This window comes from Mustela nigripes, chromosome 15 (genome assembly GCF_022355385.1).
Source record: "Mustela nigripes isolate SB6536 chromosome 15, MUSNIG.SB6536, whole genome shotgun sequence".
Classification (NCBI taxonomy): Eukaryota; Metazoa; Chordata; class Mammalia; order Carnivora; family Mustelidae; genus Mustela; species Mustela nigripes.
Window position 1 is genome coordinate 48,062,193 of NC_081571.1, and position 23,457 is coordinate 48,085,649.

The window sequence follows — 23,457 nt, forward strand, 5'->3', positions numbered from 1 at the left end:
GAGGGTTGCTGGGGGGAGGGGGTTTGGGAGAAGGGGGTGGGATTATGGACATTGGGGAGGGTATGTGCTTTGGTGAGTGCTGTGAAGTGTGTAAACCTGGCAATTCACAGACCTGTACCGCTGGGGATAAAAATATATGTTTATAAAAAATAAAAAATTAAAAAAAAAAGAAAAAAGTAACAAAGAACAATAAAAAAAAAGTATATTTTTTGCTTTAAATTTAGTAATTAAATTTGATCTTTATACATCTATTTATTAGGGGGAGGAGTCAAGATGGCAGAGAAGTAGCAGGCTGAGACTACTTCAGCTAGCTAGCAGGAGATCAGCTATATAGCTTATCTAAAGAGTGCAAACATCTGCAAATCCATTGGCAGATCGAAAAGAAGAACAGTAATTCTAGAAACAGAAAAACAACCACTTTCTGAAAGGTAGGACTGGTGGAGAAGTGAATCCAAAGCGACGGAAGATAGACCCCGTCTATCTAGGGGGAGGAGCCGGCTCCCAGCAAGCAGCAGAGAAATGGAGCACAAAATCAGGACTTTTAAAAGTCTTTTCCACTGAGGGACATCTCTCCAGAGGCTAAACTGGGACGAAGCCCACCCGAGGTCAGCGTGGCCTCAGGTCCCGCAGGGTCACAGAAGGATCGGGGGTGTCTGAGTGTTGCAGAGCTTGCGGGTACTGGAATGGGAAAGCTGGCTACAGAGACAGAGCCGACAGTAAGCTCACAGCTCGGTGTTACCTTGAACCGGTCGCAGGCTCGGTGAGCTCGGAGCGTGGCCAGAGGTCAGGCAGACGGGAGTAACTGGGCCCTGTTCTCTGAGGGCACACTGAGGAGTGGGGCCCCGGGCTTTTGGCTTCTCCGGGCCGGAGACCAGGAGGCCACCATTTGTATTCCTGTCCTCCGGAAATCTATGGAAAGCACTCAGGGAAAAAAAGCTCCTGAAAGCAAACCCGAGTGGATTACTCAGCCCGGCCACTGATAAGGGGCAAAGACACTTGAGACACTTGAGAATCACTACACCAGGCGCCTCCCCAAAATGATCAACAAGAAAACAAGCCAAGACCAAGTTCACCTACCAAGGAGTGTAGTTTCATTACCAAAGAGAGCAGAAGAATTCCAGAGGAGGAGAAAGCAAAGCATGGAACTCATGGCTTTCTCCCTGTGATTTTTCAGTCTTGCAGTTAATTTAATTTTTTTCTTTTTCATTTTTTTCTCTTCTTCTGCTAAAATTTTTTGTAACTTTTACCATTTTCTTTTTTAACGTTTTTTAACTAGTTTATCTAATACATATATTTTTTTCTTTTTTATACTTTTCTTTATTCATTTTCTTTTTTTAATTCTTTTTTAATTATTTCTTTCTTTTTGAACCTATTTTTATCCCCTTTCTCCCCTCTCATGATTTGGGATCTCTTCTGATTTGGTTAAAGCATATTTTCCTGGGGTTGTTGCCACCCTTTTAGTATTTTACTTGCTCCTTCATATACCATTATCTGGACAAAATGACAAGGCGGAAAAATTCACCACAAAAAAAAGAACAAGAGGCAGTATTGAAGGCTAGGGACCTAATCAATACAGACAGACATTGGTAATATGTCAGATCTAGAGTTCAGAATGACAATTCTCAAGGTTCTAGCCGGGCTCGAAAAAGGCATGGAAGATATTAGAGAAAACCTCTCAGGAGATATAAAAGCCCTTTCTGGAGAAATAAAAGAACTAAAAATCTAACCAAGTTGAAATAAAAAAAAGCTATTAATGAGGTGCAATCAAAAATGGAGGCTCTCACTGCTAGGATAAATGAGGCAGAAGAAAGAATTAGTGATATAGAAGACCAAATGACAGAGAATAAAGAAGCTGAGCAAAAGAGGGACAGCTACTGAACCGCGAGCGGAGAATTCGAGAGATAAGTGATACCATAAGATGAAACAACATTAGAATAATTGGGATTCCAGAAGAAGAAGAAAGAGAGAGGGGAGCAGAAGGTATACTGGAGAGAATTATTGGGGAGAATTTCCCCAATATGGCAAAGGGAACGAGCATCAAAATTCAGTAGGTTCAGAGAACACCCCTCAAAATCAGTAAGAATAGGCCCACACCCCGTCACCTAATAGTAAAATTTATAAGTCTTAGTGACAAAGAGAAAATCCTGAAAGCAGCCCGGGAAAAGAAGTCTGTAACGTACAATGGTAAAAACATTAGATTGGCAGCTGACTTATCTAGAGAGCTGGCAGGCCAGAAAGAGCTGGCATGATATTTTCAAAGCACTAAATGAGAAAAACATGCAGCCAAGAATACTATATCCAGCTAGGCTATCATTGAAAATAGAAGGAGAGATTAAAAGCTGCCAGGACAAACAAAAACTGAAAGAATTTGCAAACACCAAACCAGCTCTACAGGAAATATTGAAAGGGGTCCTGTAAGCAAAGGGAGAGCCTACAAGTGGTAGATCAGTAAGGAACAGAGACAATATACAGTAACAGTCACCTTATAGGCAATACAATGGCACTAAATTCATATCTCTCAATAGTTACCCTGAATGTTAATGGGCTAAATGCCCGAGTCAAAGACACAGGGTATCAGAATGGATAAAAAAACAAAACCCATCTTGGGGCGCCTGGGTGGCTCAGTGGTTTAGGCCGCTGCCTTCGGCTCAGGTCGTGATCTCAGGGTCCTGGGATCGGGTCCCGCAGCGGGGTCTCTGCTCGGCGGGGAGCCTGCTTCCCCCTCTCTCTCTACCTGCCTCTCCATCTACTTGTGATTTCTCTCTGTCAAATAAATAAATAAAATATTTAAAAAACAAACAAACAAACAAAAAAACCCAAAACCCATCTTTATGTTGCCTCCAAGAAACTCATTTTAAGCCCGAAGACACCTCCAGATTTAAAGTGAGGGGATGGAAAAGAATTTACCATGCTAATGGACATCAGAAGAAAGCAGGAGTGGCAATCCTTATATCAGATCAATTAGATTTTAAGCCAAAGACTATAATAAAGATGAGGAAGGACACTATATCATACTCAAAGGGTCTGTCCAACAAGAAGATCTAACAATTTTAAATATCTATGCCCCCAACGTGGGAGCAGCCAACTATATAAACCAATTAATAACAAAATCAAGGAAACACATCAACAATAATACAATCATAGTAAGGGACTTTAACACTCCCCTCACTGAAATGGACAGATCATCCAAGCAAAAGATCAACAAGGAAATAAAGGCCTTAAACGACACACTGGACCAGATGGACATCACAGATATATTCAGAACATTTCATCCCAAAGCAACAGAATACACATTCTTCTCTAGTGCACATGGAACATTCTCCAGAATAGATCACATCCTCGATCCTAAATCAGGACTCAACTGGTATCAAAAGATTGCGATCATTCCCTGCATATTTTCAGACCACAATTCTCTGAAGCTAGAATTCAACCACAAGAGGAAGTTTGGGAAGAACCCAAATACATGAAGACTAAACAGCATCCTTCGAAAGAATGAATGGGTCAACCGGGAAATTAAAGAAGAATTGAAAAAAATCATGGAAACAAATGATAATGAAAATACAATGGTTCAAAATCTGTGGGACACAACAAAGGCAGTCCTGAGAGGAAAATATATAGTGGTACAAGCCTTTCTCAAGAAACAAGAAAGGTCTCAGATATACAACCTAATCCTACACCTAAAGGAGCTGGAGAAAGAACAAGAAAGAAACCCTAAGCCCAGCAGGAGAAGAAAAATCATAAAGATGAGAGCAGAAATCAATGAAATAGAAACCCAAAAAACAATAGAGCAAATCAACGAAACTAGGAGCTGGTTCTTTGAAAGAATTAATAAAATTGTTAACCCGTGGCCAGACTTATCAAAAAGAAAAGAGAAAGGACCCAAATAAATAAAATCATGAATAAAAGAGGAGAGATCACAACTAACACCAAAGAAAAACAAACTATTATAAGAACATACTATGAGCAACTCTACGCAAACAAATTTGACAATCTGGAAGAAATGGATGCATTCCTAGAAATATATAAACTACCACAACCAAACTAGGAAGAAATAGAAAGCCTGAACAGACCCATAACCAGTAAGGAGATTGAAACAGTCCTTAAAAATCTCCAAACAAACAAAAGCCCAGGGCCAGACATCTTCCCGGGGCATTTCTACCAAACATTTAAAGAAGAACTAATTCCTATTCTCCTGAAACTGTTCCAAAAAATAGAAATGGAAGGAAAACTTCCAAACTCATTTTATGAGGCCAGCATCACCTTGATCCCAAAACCAGACAAGGATCCCACCAAAAAAGAGAGCCATAGACCAATATCCTTGATGAACACAGATGCGAAAATACTCAACAAAATACTAGCCAATAGGATTCAACAGTACATTAAAAGGATTATTCACCACGACCAAGTGGGATTTATTCCAGGGCTGCAAGGTTGGTTCAACATCCGCAAATCAGTCAACGTGATACAACACATCAATAAAAGAAAGAACAAGAACCATATGATACTCTCAATAGATGCTGAAAATGCATTTGACAAAGTACAGCATCCCTTCCTGATCAAAACTCTTCAAAGTGTAGGGATAGAGGGCACATACCTCAATATCATCAAAGCCATCTATGAAAAACCCACCGCAAATATCATTCTCAATGGAGAAAACTGAAAGCTTTTCCGCTAAGGTCAGGAACACAGCAGGGATGTCCATTATCACCACTGCTATTCAACATAGTACTAGAAGTCCTAGCCTCAGCAATCAGACAACAAAAGGAAATTAAAGGCATCCAAATCGGCAAAGAAGAAGTCAAATTATCACTCTTCGCAGATGATATGATACTATATGTGGAAAACCCAGAAGACTCCACTCCAAAACTGCTAGAACTTATACAGGAATTCAGTAAAGTGTCAGGATATAAAATCAATGCACAGAAATCAGTTGCATTTTTCACAACCAATAACAAGACAGAAGAAAGAGAAATTAAGGAGTCAATCCCATTTACAATTGCACCCAAAACCATAAGATACCTAGGAATAAACCTAACCAAAGAAGCACAGAATCTATACTCAGAAAGCTATAAATTACTCATGAAAGAAATTGAGGACGACACAAAGGAATGGAAAAATGTTCCATGCTCCTGGATTGGAAGAATAAATATTGTGAAAATGTCTATGCTACCTAAAGCAATCTACACATTTAATGCAATTCCTATCAAAGTACCATCCATCTTTTTCAAAGAAATGGAACAAATAATTCTAAAATTTATGTGGAACCAGAAAAGACCTCGAATAGCCAAAGGGATATTGAAAAAGAAAGCCAACGTTGGTGGCATCATAATTCCGGACTTCAAGCTCTATTACAAAGCTGTCATTATCAAGACAGCATGGTCCTGGCACAAAAACAGACACATAGATCAATGGAACAGAATAGAGAGCCCAGAAATAGACCCTCAACTCTATGGTCAACTAATCTTTGACAAATCAGGAAAGAATGTGCAATGGAAAAAAGCCTCTTCAATAAATGGTTTTGGGAAAATTGGACAGCCACATGCACAAAAATGACATTGGACCCTTTCCTTATACCACACACAAAAATAGACTCAAATTGAATGAAGGACCTCAATGTGAGAAGGGAATCCATCAAAATCCTTGAGGAGAACACAGGCAGCAACCTCTTCGACCTCAGCCACAGCAACATCTTCCTAGGAACATCACCAAAGGCAAGGGAAGCAAGGGCAAAAATGAACTATTGGGATTTCATCAAGATCAAAAGCTTTTGCACAGCAAAGGAAACAGTTAAGAAAATCAAAAGATAACTGACAGAATGGGAGAAGATATTTGCAAACGACATATCAAATAAAGGACTAGTGTCCAAAATCTATAAAGAATTTAGCAAACTCAACACCCAAAGAACAAATAATCCAATCAAGAAATGGGCAGAGGACATGAACAGACATTTCTTCAAAGAAGACATCCAGATGGCCAACAGACACATGAAAAAGTGCTCCATATCATTCGGGATCAGGGAAATACAAATCAAAAGCACAATGACATACCACCTCACACCAGTCAGAATGGCTAAAATCAACAAGTCAGGAAATGACAGATGCTGGCGAGGATGTGGAGAAAGAGAACCCTCCTACACTGTTGGTGGGAATGCAAGCTGGTGCAACTACTCTGGAAAACAGAATGGAGGTTCCTCAAAATGTTGAAAATAGAACTGCCCTATGACCCAGCAATTGCACTACTGGGTATTTACCCTAAAGATACAAACGTAGTGATCTGAAGGGGCACGTGCACCTGAATGTTTATAGCAGCAATGTCCACAATAGCCAATTATGGAAAGAACCTAGTTGTCCATCCACAGATGAATGGATCAAGAAGATGTGGTATATATACACAATGGAATACTATGCAGCCATCAAAAGAAATGAAATCTTGCCATTTGTGACAACATGGATGGAACTAGAGCATATCATGCTTAGCGAAATAAGTCAAGCGGAGAAAGACAACTATCATATGATCTCCCTGACATGAGGAAGTGGTGATGCAACATGGGGGCTTACGTGGGTGGAAGAATAAATGAAACAAGATGGGATTGGGAGGGAGACAAACCATAAGTGACTCTTAATCTCACAAAACAAACTGAGGATTGCTAGGGGGAGGGGGTTGGGAGAAGGGGGTGGGGTTATGGACATTGGGGAGGGTATGTGCTTTGGTGAGTGCTGTGAAGTGTGTTAACCTGGCGATTCACAGACCTGTACCCCTGGGGATAAAAATATATGTTTATAAAAAATAAAAAAGAAAAAAGAAAAACATCTATTTATTAAATAATTATTCCATGCCCGATAGAGTTACTCTAGTGGAGAAACAGGTCCTCAGAAGCATACTTGAAATATTTTGTTTGTTTGTTTATTTATTTATTTATTTATTTATGTTTTTTAAAGATTTTTTTTTAAGATTTTATTTATTTATTTGAGAGAGAGAGACATTGAGAGAGAGCATGAGCGAGGAGAAGGTTAGAGGGAGAAGCAGACTCCCCATGCAGCTGGAAGCCTGATGTGGGACTCGATCCCGTGACTCCGGGATCGTGACCTGAGCCGAAGGCAGTCGTCCAACCAACTGAGCCACCCAGGCGTCCCAGATTTTTTTTTCTTTTTAAAGTAACCTCTACAGACAAGGTGGGGCTAGAGCCTATGACCCTTATATCAAGAGTCACACATTCTATTAACTTAGCCAACTAGGTGCTCCATACCTGAAATATAACTATATGTTACTAATTTGTTCAGGAAAAATTTTTCTTTGAATTACAATTAAATTAGGCTTTGTGATAAATTATCTAACTTTCCACCTGAGATATAATATGAAAAGTTGAAATGTTCAGAGTCTCCATTGTCTTTTCTATTTTAGGTGTCATGATGACAGTTAACCACTCACCAGGTGCTACAGGTTCAGATGTAAGAGTGAAGATATTTTTTGTTTGTCTCTTTGATAGCTTACTCTCATAGGTGGAAAAAAATCTGTTTTGAGAGTTAGAATTCCTAAATTCTATTATATATGCATCAGTGAGTTTTTAAATTTAAAATATTATCTAATATAGTTTGCTTTAATTCTCAGAGCCTCAGTTTCTCCCTGCAAAATATTAGGGAGCTAGTTTTGAAGGTCTTTTCTGCAATAAAAATGTGACAGTAAGGTAGATACACATTTTAGTAGGGTGTCAGGTGATCATTCACATATTTCCCCTGGTGATTATGGAAAAATAAATTCTAAGCTGCTCTGAACTGCTCTGATAATGAAGTCAACAGTGATTTGAAAATACTGTAGTAAACGTAACTTCAAATTAACAAAGTTTAAAAATATCACACTAGTGATTTGAATTCGGTGAGTGGTTAACTGTCATCATGACACCTAAGGTAGAAAAGACAATGGAGACCCTGAACATTTCAATTTTTCATATTATATCTCAGGTGGAAAGTTAGATAATTTATCACAAAGCCTAATTTAATTGTAATTCAAAGAAAAAATTTTCCTGAACAACATAAATTATTGTTTGGATTAAAAGAAAAAGTAATATGCCCACTCAATGAATTCTATTTGATGAAGCTTAATTATAGAAGACTAAGAATTTCTGATAATAACAAACTCAGAATTATTTTCTTTAAGTTAAAATTGAAAATTTTCTTCAATTTATCAGGAGTACTGAATTGGAATATTTGATGTATTTGTGGGAAATACTTAATTAACATGTACTCCATTTTCTTAATAAAATATGAAATTTCATGAGACTTAGCACCAATAACATTATTCTAAGATAATTTACCTTTATATTTAAGAAAAAAAACTCCAATAAATTTGAGTAGTTATGCAAAATAACATACAAGTATTTATCATTTTTTACTATTAGCAGTGTACTATTTTTTTTTGAATATTATAAAGTAATGACTTTTATACCTACAGGTATTTGCCATTTAATTAGAAAGGAAATCAATGCATTTGTCTGATTCTCTGGATAGTCATTAACGTTAAATTGTTCTTCTCTGGGAGGTAGTTTTTCCATTTTCAGAGTCATTATAATAATAAACTTTTATTTATTTGATACTCCTAGAAATTAAAGTTATAGTAGTTGTCATTTTAATACACGTGTGATAAAATTCAATTCGCTTGTGATTCCTTCACACAGCTTATAGTTGGCTTGCTTTCCTCTTAGGAATGATTTAAATTATACAAGTTTGCAAAGTAATTTGAAAACAGTTTATCTATTTTTTAAGTCATAAGATTTTTGTCATTTAAACGTCCTGAATGATGATTACTAGGGAAGAAAATGACTACAATTGAAGGAATTTATGTTTCACTAAAGACCATTTATTTGGTGAGCAAAAAGTTCAAGTTTTTTTCATTGTCTACTGAATGAAGTTCCTTGAGAGGTTTAAGACATTGTCAAAATTATTTTTTTTAGATGGGGAAGCATACATATCTTAATTCGCTATAGAATTATTTATGTCAATTATTTATTGAGTTGGCATCAGTTCTTAGGAAATGAAAACCCATTTTCATTCATGCAATGTTACTGACAGAAAGAATATTTCCATTTTCTTGTTCTGATATGAAAACTGAGGCCCAGTGAAATTAAACAAACTTTCCATGATCAAACACTGAATTAATATCAGAATCAAAAATAGGACCCCAATAAACACTCATTTATACCATTGCATCTGCTCACCTACCAAGGTCTGTACATGCGTTTTTGCTTTTCACCTGTTCTTATAGATAATTTTTCAATCCTCTTTTCTAAAACCAATCTATCCATTTGTTCATGAAATCCTACCCTACTCTAGCACATTCAAAGAAAATATTCCAAAAGTTCTTCCCTGTCTTATATCATCAAATTGCTTCTCTTTGGAATCACAACTGTGAGTATGTAAACATGCTTGATCTCTCCCCTCCCCCACCCCAGTTTGGTGTTTATCAATTTATTTTTGTTTTGTTTTGGTTATCAGTTTATTGGTCCCCAGCTCCAAAACTATCTTTTTCAACTATTTTGTGAAAATGGATGTTAAAATGGCCCTTCAAATATTTTTTTTTCTTTGCCAGTTAACATTATGATGGACTTTGTCAGTAGAGGACACTGGAGAGACCTTAGGATGAGAGATTTTGCTCCCTGGTTTGAGTGTGCCTATTTACCAGATTCCTGCAATGAATGGTTTGCCCCATGTTTGCCTCCTGCAGAGCATGGTGGCCAGGAGAACTTAAAAGATTCTGCCAGAAGGTCCCTCAGGTGATATTGTAGGAGGATATCTCTTTTGGGACACCTGGAGGGTAGATTTCTAAAGGACAGTTTTCTAGAAATTTTTGCCACAGCTGCCACACAGTGATTTCACTGCCATCCAGTCAGCCATGGCTGCATCCTTTTTAAGGAGTTCTGGATCTCAGGTGGGGTGTGTCCTTGGGTGCTCTAACTCAGCCTTAAGATAGTAAGCAGTTGCTCCTTATACAGGCATACTTTGCTTTATTATACTTTGTGTATATTGCGTTTGTTACAAATTAAAGATTTAGGACTTCACTGGAGGAAGTAACTGAGGATATGGGAGAAACAGAAAGAGAACTAGAATTAGAAATAGAGAATGAAGATGTGACTGTATTTCTGAAACCTCAGGATAAAATTTGAATGGGTGATGTGTTGCTTCTTACAGATGAGCAAAGAAAGAGATTTATTGAGATGAAATCTACTGGTGAATACTGTTAAAACAAAGAATTTAGAATATTAATTTATGAACTTCATTGATGAAGCAGTAGCAGGGTTTGTGAGGATTGACTGTAATGTTGAAGAAAGTTCTACTGTCGGTAAAATCAGACAGCATTGCAGCATTGCTTGCTACAAAGAAATTATTAGTGAAAACAAAAGTCAGTCAATACAATAAACTTCATTGCTGTCTTTTTTTGAGGAATTGCCATAGCCCCCCCAGCCTTCAACAACTACCACACTGATCAGTCAGCAGCCATCAACATAGAAGCAAGACACTCCACCATCAAAACGATCTTGATTCGGGAAGCCTGGGTGGCTCAGTGGGTTTTGCCGCTGCCTTCGGCTCAGGTCATGATCTCAGGGTCCTGGGATCGAGTCCCGCATCGGGCTCTCTGCTCATCAGGGAGCCTGCTTCCCTCTCTCTCTCTGCCTGCCTCTCCATCTACTTGTGATTTCTCTCTGTCAAATAAATAAATAAAATCTTTAAAAAAAAAAAAGATCTTGATTCACTGTAAGTTCAGATGAAGGTTAGCATTTTTTAGCAAAAAAGTATTTTTAAATTAAGGTACATACTTTTGGGGGCACCTGGGTAGCTCAGTGGGTTAAAGCCTCTTCCTTTAGCTCCAGTCATGATCCCAGGGTCCTGGGATTGAGCCCCACATCAGGTTCTCTGCTCAGCAGGGAGCCTGCTCCGCCCCCCCCCCCTGCCTATCTCTCTGCCTACTCGAGATCTCTGTCTGTCAAATAAATAAATAAAATCTTTAAAAAAAGGTACATACTTTTTTTTAAAGACATAATGTTATTGCACACTTAGTAGACTACAGTGCAAAGTAAACAACTTTTATATGCACTGGGAAATCAAAAAATTCACTGGACTTACTTTATTAGTTGATCTTTACCTTATTGAGATGGTCTGGAACAAAAATCACAATATTTTTGAGGTATGCCTTGGAAACCTGCTATTTCTATATTTTTTGGAGTTTTTTTTTTAACTTCATACGTTCTAATTATTCCTTACTCCAAAACCTTCTTATAGTTATTGATTCTTTATACAAACTTTCCATTTTTAAAATTTCACTTGTGTTTTTGTTTCTCTTCATTGGCTTCTGGCTGATAAACCCAGTCACCCACTGGCAATTTTTTTTTTTCGTTGTTGTTGTTCAGTTTTGCAGTTTTAAAGATTCTATGTATTTAAATTTCATTCTCCCCATATTTGCTTAGCTCTATTCTACAGAAACTTATTTTATCAAAGTTAGCAATGACTTTCTTATTCTTAAATTCAAAAGTCAATTATCGGGCATCATTCTATTTGACCTCTCAGCAGCATTTGATACAGCTGATCAGTAAGTCCTCTCTGATGGTTTACTCCCTGAAATCTCTGTACAGCAAGCTCTCTTGGCTTTTATTCTTTTTGGCTGTGTCTTGATTTCAGTTCTAGGTTCTTTCTTTTTATCTCTAATTTGATAAGGTTTCAATGCCCAGAACATCATTCTTCTTCATTCTCTTTCTGTATTTGTGTATACTGACTTCTTTGGTGATACCATATCACATCATGGCTTTAAATTATATCTATATGTCAACAGTTTCCTAATTTATATCTCCTGCCATACCTCCACGACACCTGAATGATGCATTCAACTGCCCACCCAACCTCTCCACTTAAAGACTTCAAAGAAATCTTTAAGTCAATGTTCCATAGTATCCTTCCTCAACTGGGACTCAAGCCAAAAAACCTGGAATCATCTCTGATTCCCCTCTTATCTCGTATGACTGTACTTTAAAATATAATTAGAATGGAAACACTTCTCAGTGTCTTTATTGTTACTACTATATTACTGTTATTTGATTTCTCAAATATCTCACCTCTGCTACTGCTATCATCTTCTAACTGATTTCCATTTTCTAGTCTTGTTACCCTGCAGTATACTCTCAACACAGCAACTAGAGATTCCATTTAATTGTGTACATCTGCTCAAAACTGTACATCTGCTCAAAACTCTGCAATGGCTTCCATTACACTCCGAGGAAGTACCAAAGTCATTAAAATTGCTTACAAGCCATTCAATGGTTTATATCCTCACCTTCTCTAAATTTTTCCAACAACTTACCCCCTGGATCATTCTGCTTCACCCACACAGACTTCCCTACTTTTCCTCAAAGAATAACAAGGAAAAATATTTTATAAAAATAGCAGTGTTGATAAGGGATGTAGGAACTTACATATTTGATCTATATCCTAAGTAAATAATATATCAAAATAACTTTATTATTGGATCAAGATAAATTTCCTCTACTATAGCTTTACCTATGAGATGTGCCCAAAGATTAAGAGTATTCTGCAGTCTAAGGATTCTACTTTAATCTCTAGATTTCATCTCTATAAACTTCAGTTACTAAAATATTAAAGTAGCTTTATGAGTTAATTGAGTTCCCTAAATCCTAAATTAAAATCACTGGAAATGGTTCAATGATTTAAGTAGCTTTTACTTCATTACAAACATTCCACAACTTTTGTTAGTCCTCTTACAAATTATTATATCCTTTAATTTTATCATTGTTATATAAAATAGGCATGAATAAAAAATGAAATTCTTCTTTAATGTTTAATTGAGAAAAATAATTGTTTCTGCACTGTGTGGCCTCTTGGTAAATGTTATGTATATTATTTAATATGTGCAAAAATGCTTATGAACTAACTTAAGTTCAGGTTTTTTTTTTTCATGAAATGGACTTTGTTTTCTTATTTATTATGCTAACAGTGAAAATGGAACTTTTTTTTCTTGTAGCTAAGTTATTTTTTAAACATTTCATTGAATTAGAGGAATTCTGATGAATTTATGTTCTATGAATATACCTAGTAAAGCAAAGAGATGAGACAGTATATCCTGTTTACTTTGCCTTTCCATTGTCCATTTGATAAGGAATTTTAGTAAAGTCCAAATCAATGTGCTCTTTATTACTGTGTTCCTAGTAACCACTGTTAGCTCCATCATAACACACTATTGTAGGTTTCTCTCTCATTCCAGGTAAATCATATATCAGCAGGTGGTAAAATGAAGCTCAAATTCCTAAGACCTAGAATAAACCTTTCATTTGTTGATTTGACAAGCACTTTTTGAGTATCAATTATACCAAGAACTTTGTGGACAAGGACTTCAAGTCTGGTTTTCTGAAAATATATAGAATAGAAACAGACTAAAACCAAACAAGAAAATAGTAGGTGAATGTTAAGAACAGGACCTATTGGATGTGGCATATGATTAAGTAGAAAGAATAAGCCATGCCATGATAAAGGTGAACATATTCTAGGCAGTAGAGGACCAGAGAAAGCATATGGTGGACAGTTCATCTGAGCAGGTAGGAATGTGTTATCAATGGCATTCTACAGAATCGTCAAGGTATAATAATATTAAAAGCAGACTGACCTTCAGCCATTTTTTTTAATCTTTTATTTTTTATAAACATATATTTTTATCCCCAGGGGTACAGGTCTGTGAATCACCAGGTTTACACACTTCACAACACTCACCAAAGCACATACCCTCCCCAATGTCCATAAACCCACCCCCTTCTCCCAAACCCCCTCCCCCCAGCAACCCTCAGTTTGTTTTGTGAGATTAAGAGTCACTTATGGTTTGTCTCCCTCCCAATCCCATCTTGTTTCATTGATTCTTCTCCTACCCACTTAAGCCCCCATGTTGCATCACCATTTCCTCATATCAGGGAGATCATATGATACACAATGGAATACTATGCAGCCATCAAAAGAAATGAAATCTTGCCATTTGCGACAACATGGATGGAACTAGAGCGTATCATGCTTAGCGAAATAAGTCAAGCAGAGAAAGACAACCTTCAGCCATTTTATTATTGTCTTTAATTATCTATAAACAACACCTCCCTTCCATTGCTTATACCTGAGAAGGCTATTCCTGTCACCACCATCCTCTTCCACTGGCAGGCCACTGATTCTAGCGCCCAGAATTGGCTAGTTCAAATATGCTATAGAAGAAATAAACCTAACTTGTGCAAGAAACAGAAAGAATATCACCGCACCTAGAGAATACTAAGTGCTGGGAGGCAATTAGGTCAGGGAAATAGTCATCAGTTTCTGATACACACCTTGTAGGACAGGGATATAGGATTTTTTCTTAGGGTATAACTCTTAAGTTTGAAATTAATTCATTCATACTTCAAAAGTTCCATCTCATTGCTAGTTAGAAATTATTGCTATAGTTAAATATAAAAGTTAATATAACAGGTAGGAGGCTATTCCAATAGTGCAGAAGAGAGATGGTGGTAGGTTATTATTATTTTTTTTAAGATTTTATTTATTTATTTGACAGATCACAAGTAGGCAGAGAGGCAGGCAAAGAGAGAGGGGGAAGCTGGCTCCCTGCTGAGCAGAGAGCCCGATGTGGGGCTCGATTCCAGGACCCTGGGATCATGAACTGATCTGAAGGCAGAGGCTTTAACCTACTGAGCCACCCAGGTGCCCCCGGTGGTGGGTTATTTTAGGATGGGGCTGTAGAAAGGCTGAGGAAAAAGAAAGAAAGGGGGAAAAAAAAAAAGAAGAACAGATTTAAGATCTAGTTTAGAATACAGCAAAAAGAACTTCCTCAGAAATTGAATATTAAATGCAGTGCAATGTAGAGAATTAAAAGTGATTTTAGAATTTAGGTATGAACAACTAGATGGTTCATCGTGTTATTTATGAAGAATGGGGGTTATGGAGGAAGTCTTGGGACTTTGAAATCTTTCATTTTGACCATGTGAAGTTTTGAATGACCATTGGATATCTAATTAGAGGTGTCAAACTGTTAACTGGGCATGTGTATCTATCTCTCAAGAAGAGGTTAGCTAAAGCTATAAATTTAGAAGTTATAATTGGCTATATAGTATTTAAAAGTATAGAAGAATGTTATTCTTTATGGAGGAAATATGGTGTCCTAGGGCACTGCAATATATATCCGAGTAGAAAAAATTAGTAATGACAATTGAGTAAGAGTGGCCAGATCAATTTTGTCAAAGCTGCTGGGAAGCCAAGTAAGATGAAAACAAATGAGATGGGGAAAGATGGGAAGAAGTGACAGCATGGAGGTTTTGGGTGATTTTGAAGAGTTCCAACGACTGATTACAGTGCACTGATGAGAGTGATGATGATTATTAAATATATTTATTAACTGTAAATAATAGCTACATGTTTTGCTAGAAACGGAAACAGAATTGCAACGGTTGGTAGGAATATGAGTTTTGTTTTACTATGTTTGGAACAATAAATCTTTGCAAGTTAATTAGAATGATCCAATATGGAACAAATTGGTAATATAATACATAGAAGGGTCACCAATGTAGAGAAATTCCAGTGGCAAGACTGATGGGATACAAACCACAAGCAGTGGGCTCAGCCCTAGACAAAAGCAGAGATATTATAGCACTGTGGCAAAAAGTAAAGGCTTTCAGATTAGGTTCCAAATTCTCTGCTCTCTTTACCGAAGACAGTAATGTTTTTGTATGTATGTATGTATGAGTTTGTGCTTGTGTGTGTCATTTTTCACATTATACCTCACTGACAATAACTCTTGAAGTAAAAAGCTTTTATATTTTCTTAATGTAACTTGAACTGTGAATGTCATCATAATTTAAGTGATCATGAAACTAAATTGTATTAAAGATAAATCTGTAAGAGTTTAGAAACATGTATTATCTGTGCATTTCTGTTTTAAAGACACTGTTTCTCAAGTTTTTTTTTAGAGAAGAATAACAGTATTACACACTTTTAAAAGCTATTATAGTCTAGTTTTGTGAAGAAGGCTGTTTCTTTGATGATGCCTGGTGTCAACATTAATTAATCAGACAGCAAGCAGATCAGAGAGGAAGAAAAAGGACAAAAACAAATTAAAAAGTAACAAAGACCACTAATAGACTGTGTTAGTGTTTGATTAATATTTGCCTTACTCAGTTGTAAGAGTTGAAAGGTTTTAAAAATAAGATTTATAATACACTAAATAGTGAACATTAGTACTGACAAACATGGAAAATTATAGGATTTACCGATGCTTGCCGATACTTGGAGAAGTAAAACCAAACAAAACATAAATTACTCAGGAGTATAATCTACTTTGTAGATTTTACAGTGTGATTTATGAATGCTCTTTTTATATTGATTTGTTCTCTGTCATTTTGGTTGCTTTTCATTAGTGTTTTTAGTTGTGACTATAGTTTTTATGGACAGAAGAGTCTATGTCACTGGTATCTGATCAACTATCACATTTTCAATGGAGTAAAAAGTGTTGATAACGTCTCTCTTCTCGTGTTGCTGTTATTACATAAAGAATCTTTTGGGGCGCCTGGGTGGCTCAATGGGTTAAGCTTCTGCCTTCGGCTCATTCGGTCATTATCTCGGGGTCCTGGGATCGAGTCCTGCATCGGGCTTTCTACTCAAAAGGGAGCCTGCTGCCTCCTCTCTCTCTCTGCCTACTTGTGATCTCTCTCTTTGTCAAATAAATAAACAAAATCTTAAAAAAAAAAAATATTTTGGGATAAATTACAGCTTTACATAAAAATAATTTATGCTTCTAAACTAGAGGTAGTATCTGTTCCCTTAAGTTAAAATATTGAGTTTCCTTGTTATTTTATTATTTTTTATTATTAAACTATATGCCTCTAAGCTTAGGAAATAATTTGTTATTCAATTGCAAATTTTTTCCTTTTACATTTTGATACAGATAATAAATGTTTATGCACATAAACACACACACCGTTACATATTGCTTTTAAGAGTCAGTAGGCATTCTGGTTTGCAAGATCTGAGAAATCTTTATCCTTGTCATCTCAAAAGAGATGATACCAATTTCAAGATAGGAAGCAAAGTTTATTTGTATATCTCTAACATTCTAAATAATCTCTATGATAAAACTGTATTTTCCTAAAGACCTTTTGGCTTGACTAGATATAGAATTGCATTCCCTTGATTTTTTGAATAGCATGCTTCAACTTTCCAAACCAATCATTAGAAAAGAACCTACCAAAAGTTAGGTGGTCATGTGTCCTTTTAAAATATGTGTATAATAAATATATATTTATGTACATATTACAAGGATACATCTTGTAAACTAGTTAAAACCAGTGGAAATGATAGTTACATAATGTTTATTTATATGTTTATATGTTTACATGTTTATTGCATACCCACATATTCTTTTGTTGCATCTTTGTAAGAGAAAATAGAGAAAAATGAGTATATCAGATTGGTTAACTTACTTGTGTGTGTGTGTGTTTATATAATCACTCACTCTCTAAAATGAAATTTCCATAATTTTTTCCAGTTCTGTTGAAATTTTTAAACCTCTGGGTATTCAAGAAAAAACACAGAAACTATTATGAAAAATCCTATTCCTCACTAATTTAAAAAGATAATAGAAGTCATTCACTATTTCTTAGACTATAACTCAATTATATATTTCTTTCATTTTGCTTTTTCCTCTGGTCTTTTCTGCAGCAAAGCCAACTGAATTTATTTCATCATTAGCTGTTATATTTCAATACAAGATAAAATAGACATTTCACTTCTGAGTCACTTTATGTCTCTTCTTTTATTCTTTTCTGAAGCTCATTTTGTCTACCACTTGTCTCAACTGAAATCCATACTGTCCACCAAAATTTATATCCTCATATTTTTCTGCACCAAATTCCCACGATGTATACATTATAATAACATACATCATTAAATAAATAATATATGAGATAATAAACAATATATAAATGATAAAATATTATATATAATATACATATTATATACAATATATATTTTATCTATAATTTATATATAATATATAGTTTATTTAATATAAATAATAAATATATAGTAAAATATATAAATAGTAAATAATAAAGAGTATCAGAATGGATTTTTTTTCTTGTAAATTTAAGAAATAACTAAACACAGATACACATGATGGGTCTAGTAATGAAAAAAAAAACAGATATGAGAATGCAGATTATAATAAATGATTAACTGAAATCCACTTAAGTCAAGTTGGTCAACTGGCCGTGAGTATAAGACTGTTACTGTAATCTAGATTTATTCTTTGACAATAATTACTTTTTTAACATGTTTTCTTTGTTGATGAAATCTCCATCATTGTATTTATTTTTACTTTTTTTAAGCTCTGGAAATTGTTCTATGCATTTACTAAATAGAAACTAGAAGCTCACAGCTGTAAAACTACTTACAGTTATTTAGTTTAACTCTATCCTAGAAGCATTTTTTTTCTGTATTTTTTAATTTATTGTTTTAAGCATCTCTAAATCTCATTGTTTTTACTCTTGTTCTGGTCAGTACTTGTTAGGTTTTGCTTGACAACATTATAAGCTGCTCACAAAAGGTCTTCCAGATATTGTTCTGTCACTTAACCCGAAACCCATCATTTACTTCTACAGGAATTATCTTACAAAAACACAAGCCAAATTCTCTCAAGTGTCCTTCAAAAATTAGCCTATGTACTCTTTCCTTTTGAAAATAAATTCTTACCTCACTAGAAAAATGAAGACTCTTCTCCTTTTAAATATTGTTAGTACTTTAAAATATAATATCACATTTTATATAATTATTAAATATTAAGGATATAAACATGTAAACATTATGTAAAGAAAGAGAGAGGGAGAGCGAGTGCATGCACACAAGCAATATATATTAGGGTCAAACCTATATATAATGGCTCCAGGGTTAAGAAAAAAGTGTTTCCTGATCCTCATAATAGCTTTTCTTAAGGAATAGAAGATGCTTAGCCACTTTGAAAGTTCACATAAAAAGCTGGAGAATCTTAGATTTGATTAAACTCTTTTTTAGCTCTGGTGGGACATTGAGTTAAATCTGAAAAAGAGACTGCTCTCATTGCCCTTCAGTGGAATAAGAACCACATTAATGTTAGATACATCAAGAGTGCAATCTGAGCGCTACAACTTAATAGGAAGATGGCTACTGTGCCGATTCTCAATTTATTCATTTGTCCAATTGAAAATAATAATATTTACTACATAAGAATATAGAAATTAAATGAAATAAAGTATGCTTGGTTTCTAAAGAAAGAAATAAAAAAATATTTCCTATTGCCCTATTCTTACTATGTCTTTTTTTTTTTACCGGAAGTTTCAAAATCTGGGTAGAAATATGTGGAAAATGCTTATAATAACATGTAATTCATTAGTACTAGTTAAGAAAGTGATAACCGCTCTTATATACAGAATATTTTATGAAAAGAAAATGTATTTTACTCTTTCTTCCCTGCGTGTTTAATTTGAAAGTATAAAGTTATATTTTTAATACCCCTAAATTGAGAAATAAGAAATAGAGAATAGACATATGCTGTACTTATGACTATTACATGCTGTAATAAGAATTAACAAAAGAGTCTTTTGCTAGTTAGTTACACCAAAAAATTATATCTTATTTTCCTAAAGTTAATGAATATTGTTTCACTAAGTAAGATGAAGCAGCTGAGTCAATAAGAATTAAAACTCCATTTGTAATGTGTAGCCTTAGTAACAAGTTAATAGGATGCACATGTCTGTTGTGATGGAATAGCATAGATGGATGTAGTGGTAAAAGCATCTCCCATTTTTGGTGACAGAAGAGTGGGGGAAGAGTATATGAAGGAAAGGCATAGCATGAAAAGATTGAACCCTGGTCACATTCTTGGCCTCTTCAGTTATGTCTCCTAGCAATCATTCATGATTTTTTTTTTCCCCATGATGATTTTTGACTACTGGTTTAGCTTAAAGCTCCCCACTTTTCTTTTTGTTTAAATTCAATTAACCAATACATAATACATCATTAGCTTTTGGTATAGTGTTCAGTGATTCATTAGTTGCTTATAATAGCCAGTGTTCATCACATCACATGCCCTCCTTAATTCCCATCACCCAGTGACCCCATTTCCCCACCCACCTCCCTTTCCACAATCCTCAGTTTGTTTCCCCGAGTCAAGAGTCTCTCATGATTTATCTCCCGCACTGATTTCTTCCCATTCAGTTTTCCCTCCCTTCCCCTATGAGTCTTTGAGCTATTTCTCACAATTCACATAAGAGTGAAACCGTATGATAATTGTCTTTCTTTGACTGACTTATTTCACTTAGCATAATACCCTCCACTTCCATCCATGTTGACATAAATGGTAGATAGTCATCCTTTCTGATGGCTAATATTCCATTGTATATACAGACCATGTTTTCTTTATCCATTCATCTGTTGAAGGACATCTGAGCTCCCCCCACAGCTGGCTATCATTGACATTGCTGTTATGAACATTGGGGTGCATGTGTCCCTTCTTTTTACTGCATCTGTATCTTTGGGGTAAATACCTAGTAGTCCAGTCACTAGGTTGTAGGGTAGCTCTATTTTTATCTTCTTGAGGAATATCCACACTGTTTTCAAGAACAGCCATACCAGCTTACATTCCCACCAACAGTGTAAGAAGGTTCCCCTTTCTCCACATCCTTATCATCATTCATTCTTTCCTGTCTTGTCAATTTTAGCCATTCTAATTGGTGTAAGGTGGTATCTCATTGTGGTTTTGACTTGTATTTCCCTGATGGTTAGTGATGTGGAGTGTTTTTCATGTGTCTGTTGGCCATTCATATGTCTTTTTTTGAGAAGTGTCTGTTCAAGTCTGCCCATTTCTTTTTTTTTTTTAATTTATCTTCAGCATCACAGTATTCATTATTTTTTTCACCACACCCAGTGCTCCATGCAATCCATTCCCCCTATACTAACTACCACCTGTTACCCCATTTCTTAACTGGAATATCTGTTATTGTGTGTTGAGTCTGATAAGTCCTTTATAGATCTTGAATAGCAGCCCTTTATCTGTTTGTCATTTGTCATTTGCAAGTATCTTCTCCCATTCTGTAGGTTTCCTCTTAGTTTTATTGACTGTTTCCTTTGCCATGAGAAGATTTTTATCTTGATGAAGTCACAATAGTTCATTTCTTCTTATGTTTCCCTTGCCTTTAGAGATGTGTCCTGCAAGAAGTTGCTGAGGCCAAGGTTGAAGAGGTTACTGCCTGTGTCGTCCTCTAGGATTTTGATGGATTCCTGTCTCACATTGAGGTCTTTCATCCATTTTGAATTTATCTTTATGTATGGTGTAGGAGAATGGTCCAGTTTCAGTCTTCTGCATATGGCTGTCCAATTTTCCCAGCACCATTTATTGAAGAGACCATCTTTCTTTCCATTGGATAGACTTTCCTGCTTTGTCAAATTTTAGTTGATCATAGAGTTGAGGGTCCATTTCTGAAGTCTCTGTTCTTTTCCATTGGACTATGTGTCTGTTTTTGTGCTAGTACCATACTATCTTGATGATCATAGCTTTTTAATATAGCTTGAAGTCAGGCTTTGTGACTTCCCCTGGCTTTTTGGGATCTTTTCTGGTTCCATACAAATTTTAGGATTGTTTGTTCCAACAAACAATTGAACATTGAAAAATGTTGATGTTATTTTGATAGGGATTGCATTGAATAGGTAGATTTCTTTAGGCACTATACACATTGCGTTTGTTTTTTATTTATTTTATTTTTAAAAAACTTATTTATTTATTTATTTGACCGACAGAGACACAGCGAGAGAGGGAACACAAGCAGAGGGAGTGAGAGAGGTAGAAGCAGGCCTCTTCGCTGAACAGGAAGCCCAATTCAGGGCTTGATCCCAGGACCCTGGGATCATGACCTGAGCTGAAGGCAGATGCCCAACAACTGAGCCAGCCCGGTGCCCAGAATGCATATTTTTAACAATGTTTATTCTTCCAATCCATGAGCATGGAATGTTTTTCCAACTCTTTGTGTCTTCTTCAATTTTTCATAAGTGTTCTGTTGTTTCTAGAGTACAGATCCTTTACCTCTTTGATTAGGTTTATTCCTAGGTATCTTATGGTTTTTGGTGCAATTGTGAATGGGATTGATTCCTTAATTTCTCTTTCTTCAGTCATGTTGTTAGTGCATTGTTAGTGTACAGAAATGCAACTGACATCTGTGCATTGATTTTCTATACTGCCACATTGCTGAATTGTTGCATGAGTTCTAGAAATTGTGGGGTGAAGTCCTAGCCTCAGCAATCAGACAACAAAAAGAAATAAAAGGCATTCAGTTTGTCAAAGAAGTCAAACTCTTACTCTCTGCAGATGACATAGTACTTTCTGTGGAAAACCTAAAAGCTCCCCACGTTTCAACAAACAGTTGGAGTGGGTAGGCAGTAGTCTAAGGTACCAATTGCCACAGCATCTATGAGTGGTTAATGGCTTTCTACCTGTTATTAGCTAATAGTGTTTACTGGCCATTTCTATCCTGGGAGAAAATCCCCAGGATAGAAAATCCCCAGGATATCCTTAGAGAAAGGATACCTGGCATTAAAACCTGGGATGGAAGATTTGGAAAAATTCAGGGCTTAGATTCACAATTTATTCTTTGTTTCGTTACCTAAATGCATTTCTCCTCCTTTTTAAGATCCTAGTGTTAAGATAAGCTCATATAATTTGCTTAAGCAGGAGTTCCATAAAATTTTCTCCTCTGTTTTTACTACTTTATTCATTTCAGCAGCCAAGTGAAACAGAATTATTCCTTTATTTATAAAACTTCATTTGTTTTCCCAATTTTGGTAGTTGTTTTTTTGTTTTTTTTTACTTTCCACTCTTAATATATGACCATAATTTTCACTTCACTTATTAACGTGCCCTTGTCTGTCATTCTTTCCCAATGTCATAATTCTCTATCTAACACTCTTAGTAATATATGGATTAGTGAAAGTGTTGATGGAAGTATGGAGCCAAATGATGAATCAGGTGAATACTAGAGGTCCCTCACATCCCCCAGACAAAGTGTATATACAATTTTACCTACCATTTCTGAGGTAGGAATAGCCTTCAGGCTTATTTCTAGATGATCTTAGAAGGCAGAAACCCCAGATTAACATTGCTGTGCATAGACAATTTTGCAACATCACAACTTACAGACATAATGAATCAGAGAAAAATAGTTACTCTTATTCTTACAAGCTGAATGAACTTGTTCTTATCAGTTCACCTGTCCTACATAATTCATCAGTAAAATGAGGGGGTTGGTACACTTGGTGTCTGGATTCTCCTTAGCTTCAGTTATTAAAGATTCCATAATTCCAACTGCTAAATGCTTTAACTCCATAACTGTGTATGATTCAGTAATATGTGTTATCT

At 35.8% G+C, this 23,457-nt stretch overlaps 1 protein-coding gene across 1 annotated transcript in view; it reads right to left on the minus strand.

Moving 5' to 3' along the window:
• Positions 1 to 23,457, minus strand: part of KLHL1 (kelch like family member 1) — a 402,166-nt gene that overhangs the window by 133,730 nt on the left and 244,979 nt on the right. The gene's annotated exons all lie outside the window — the stretch shown is intronic.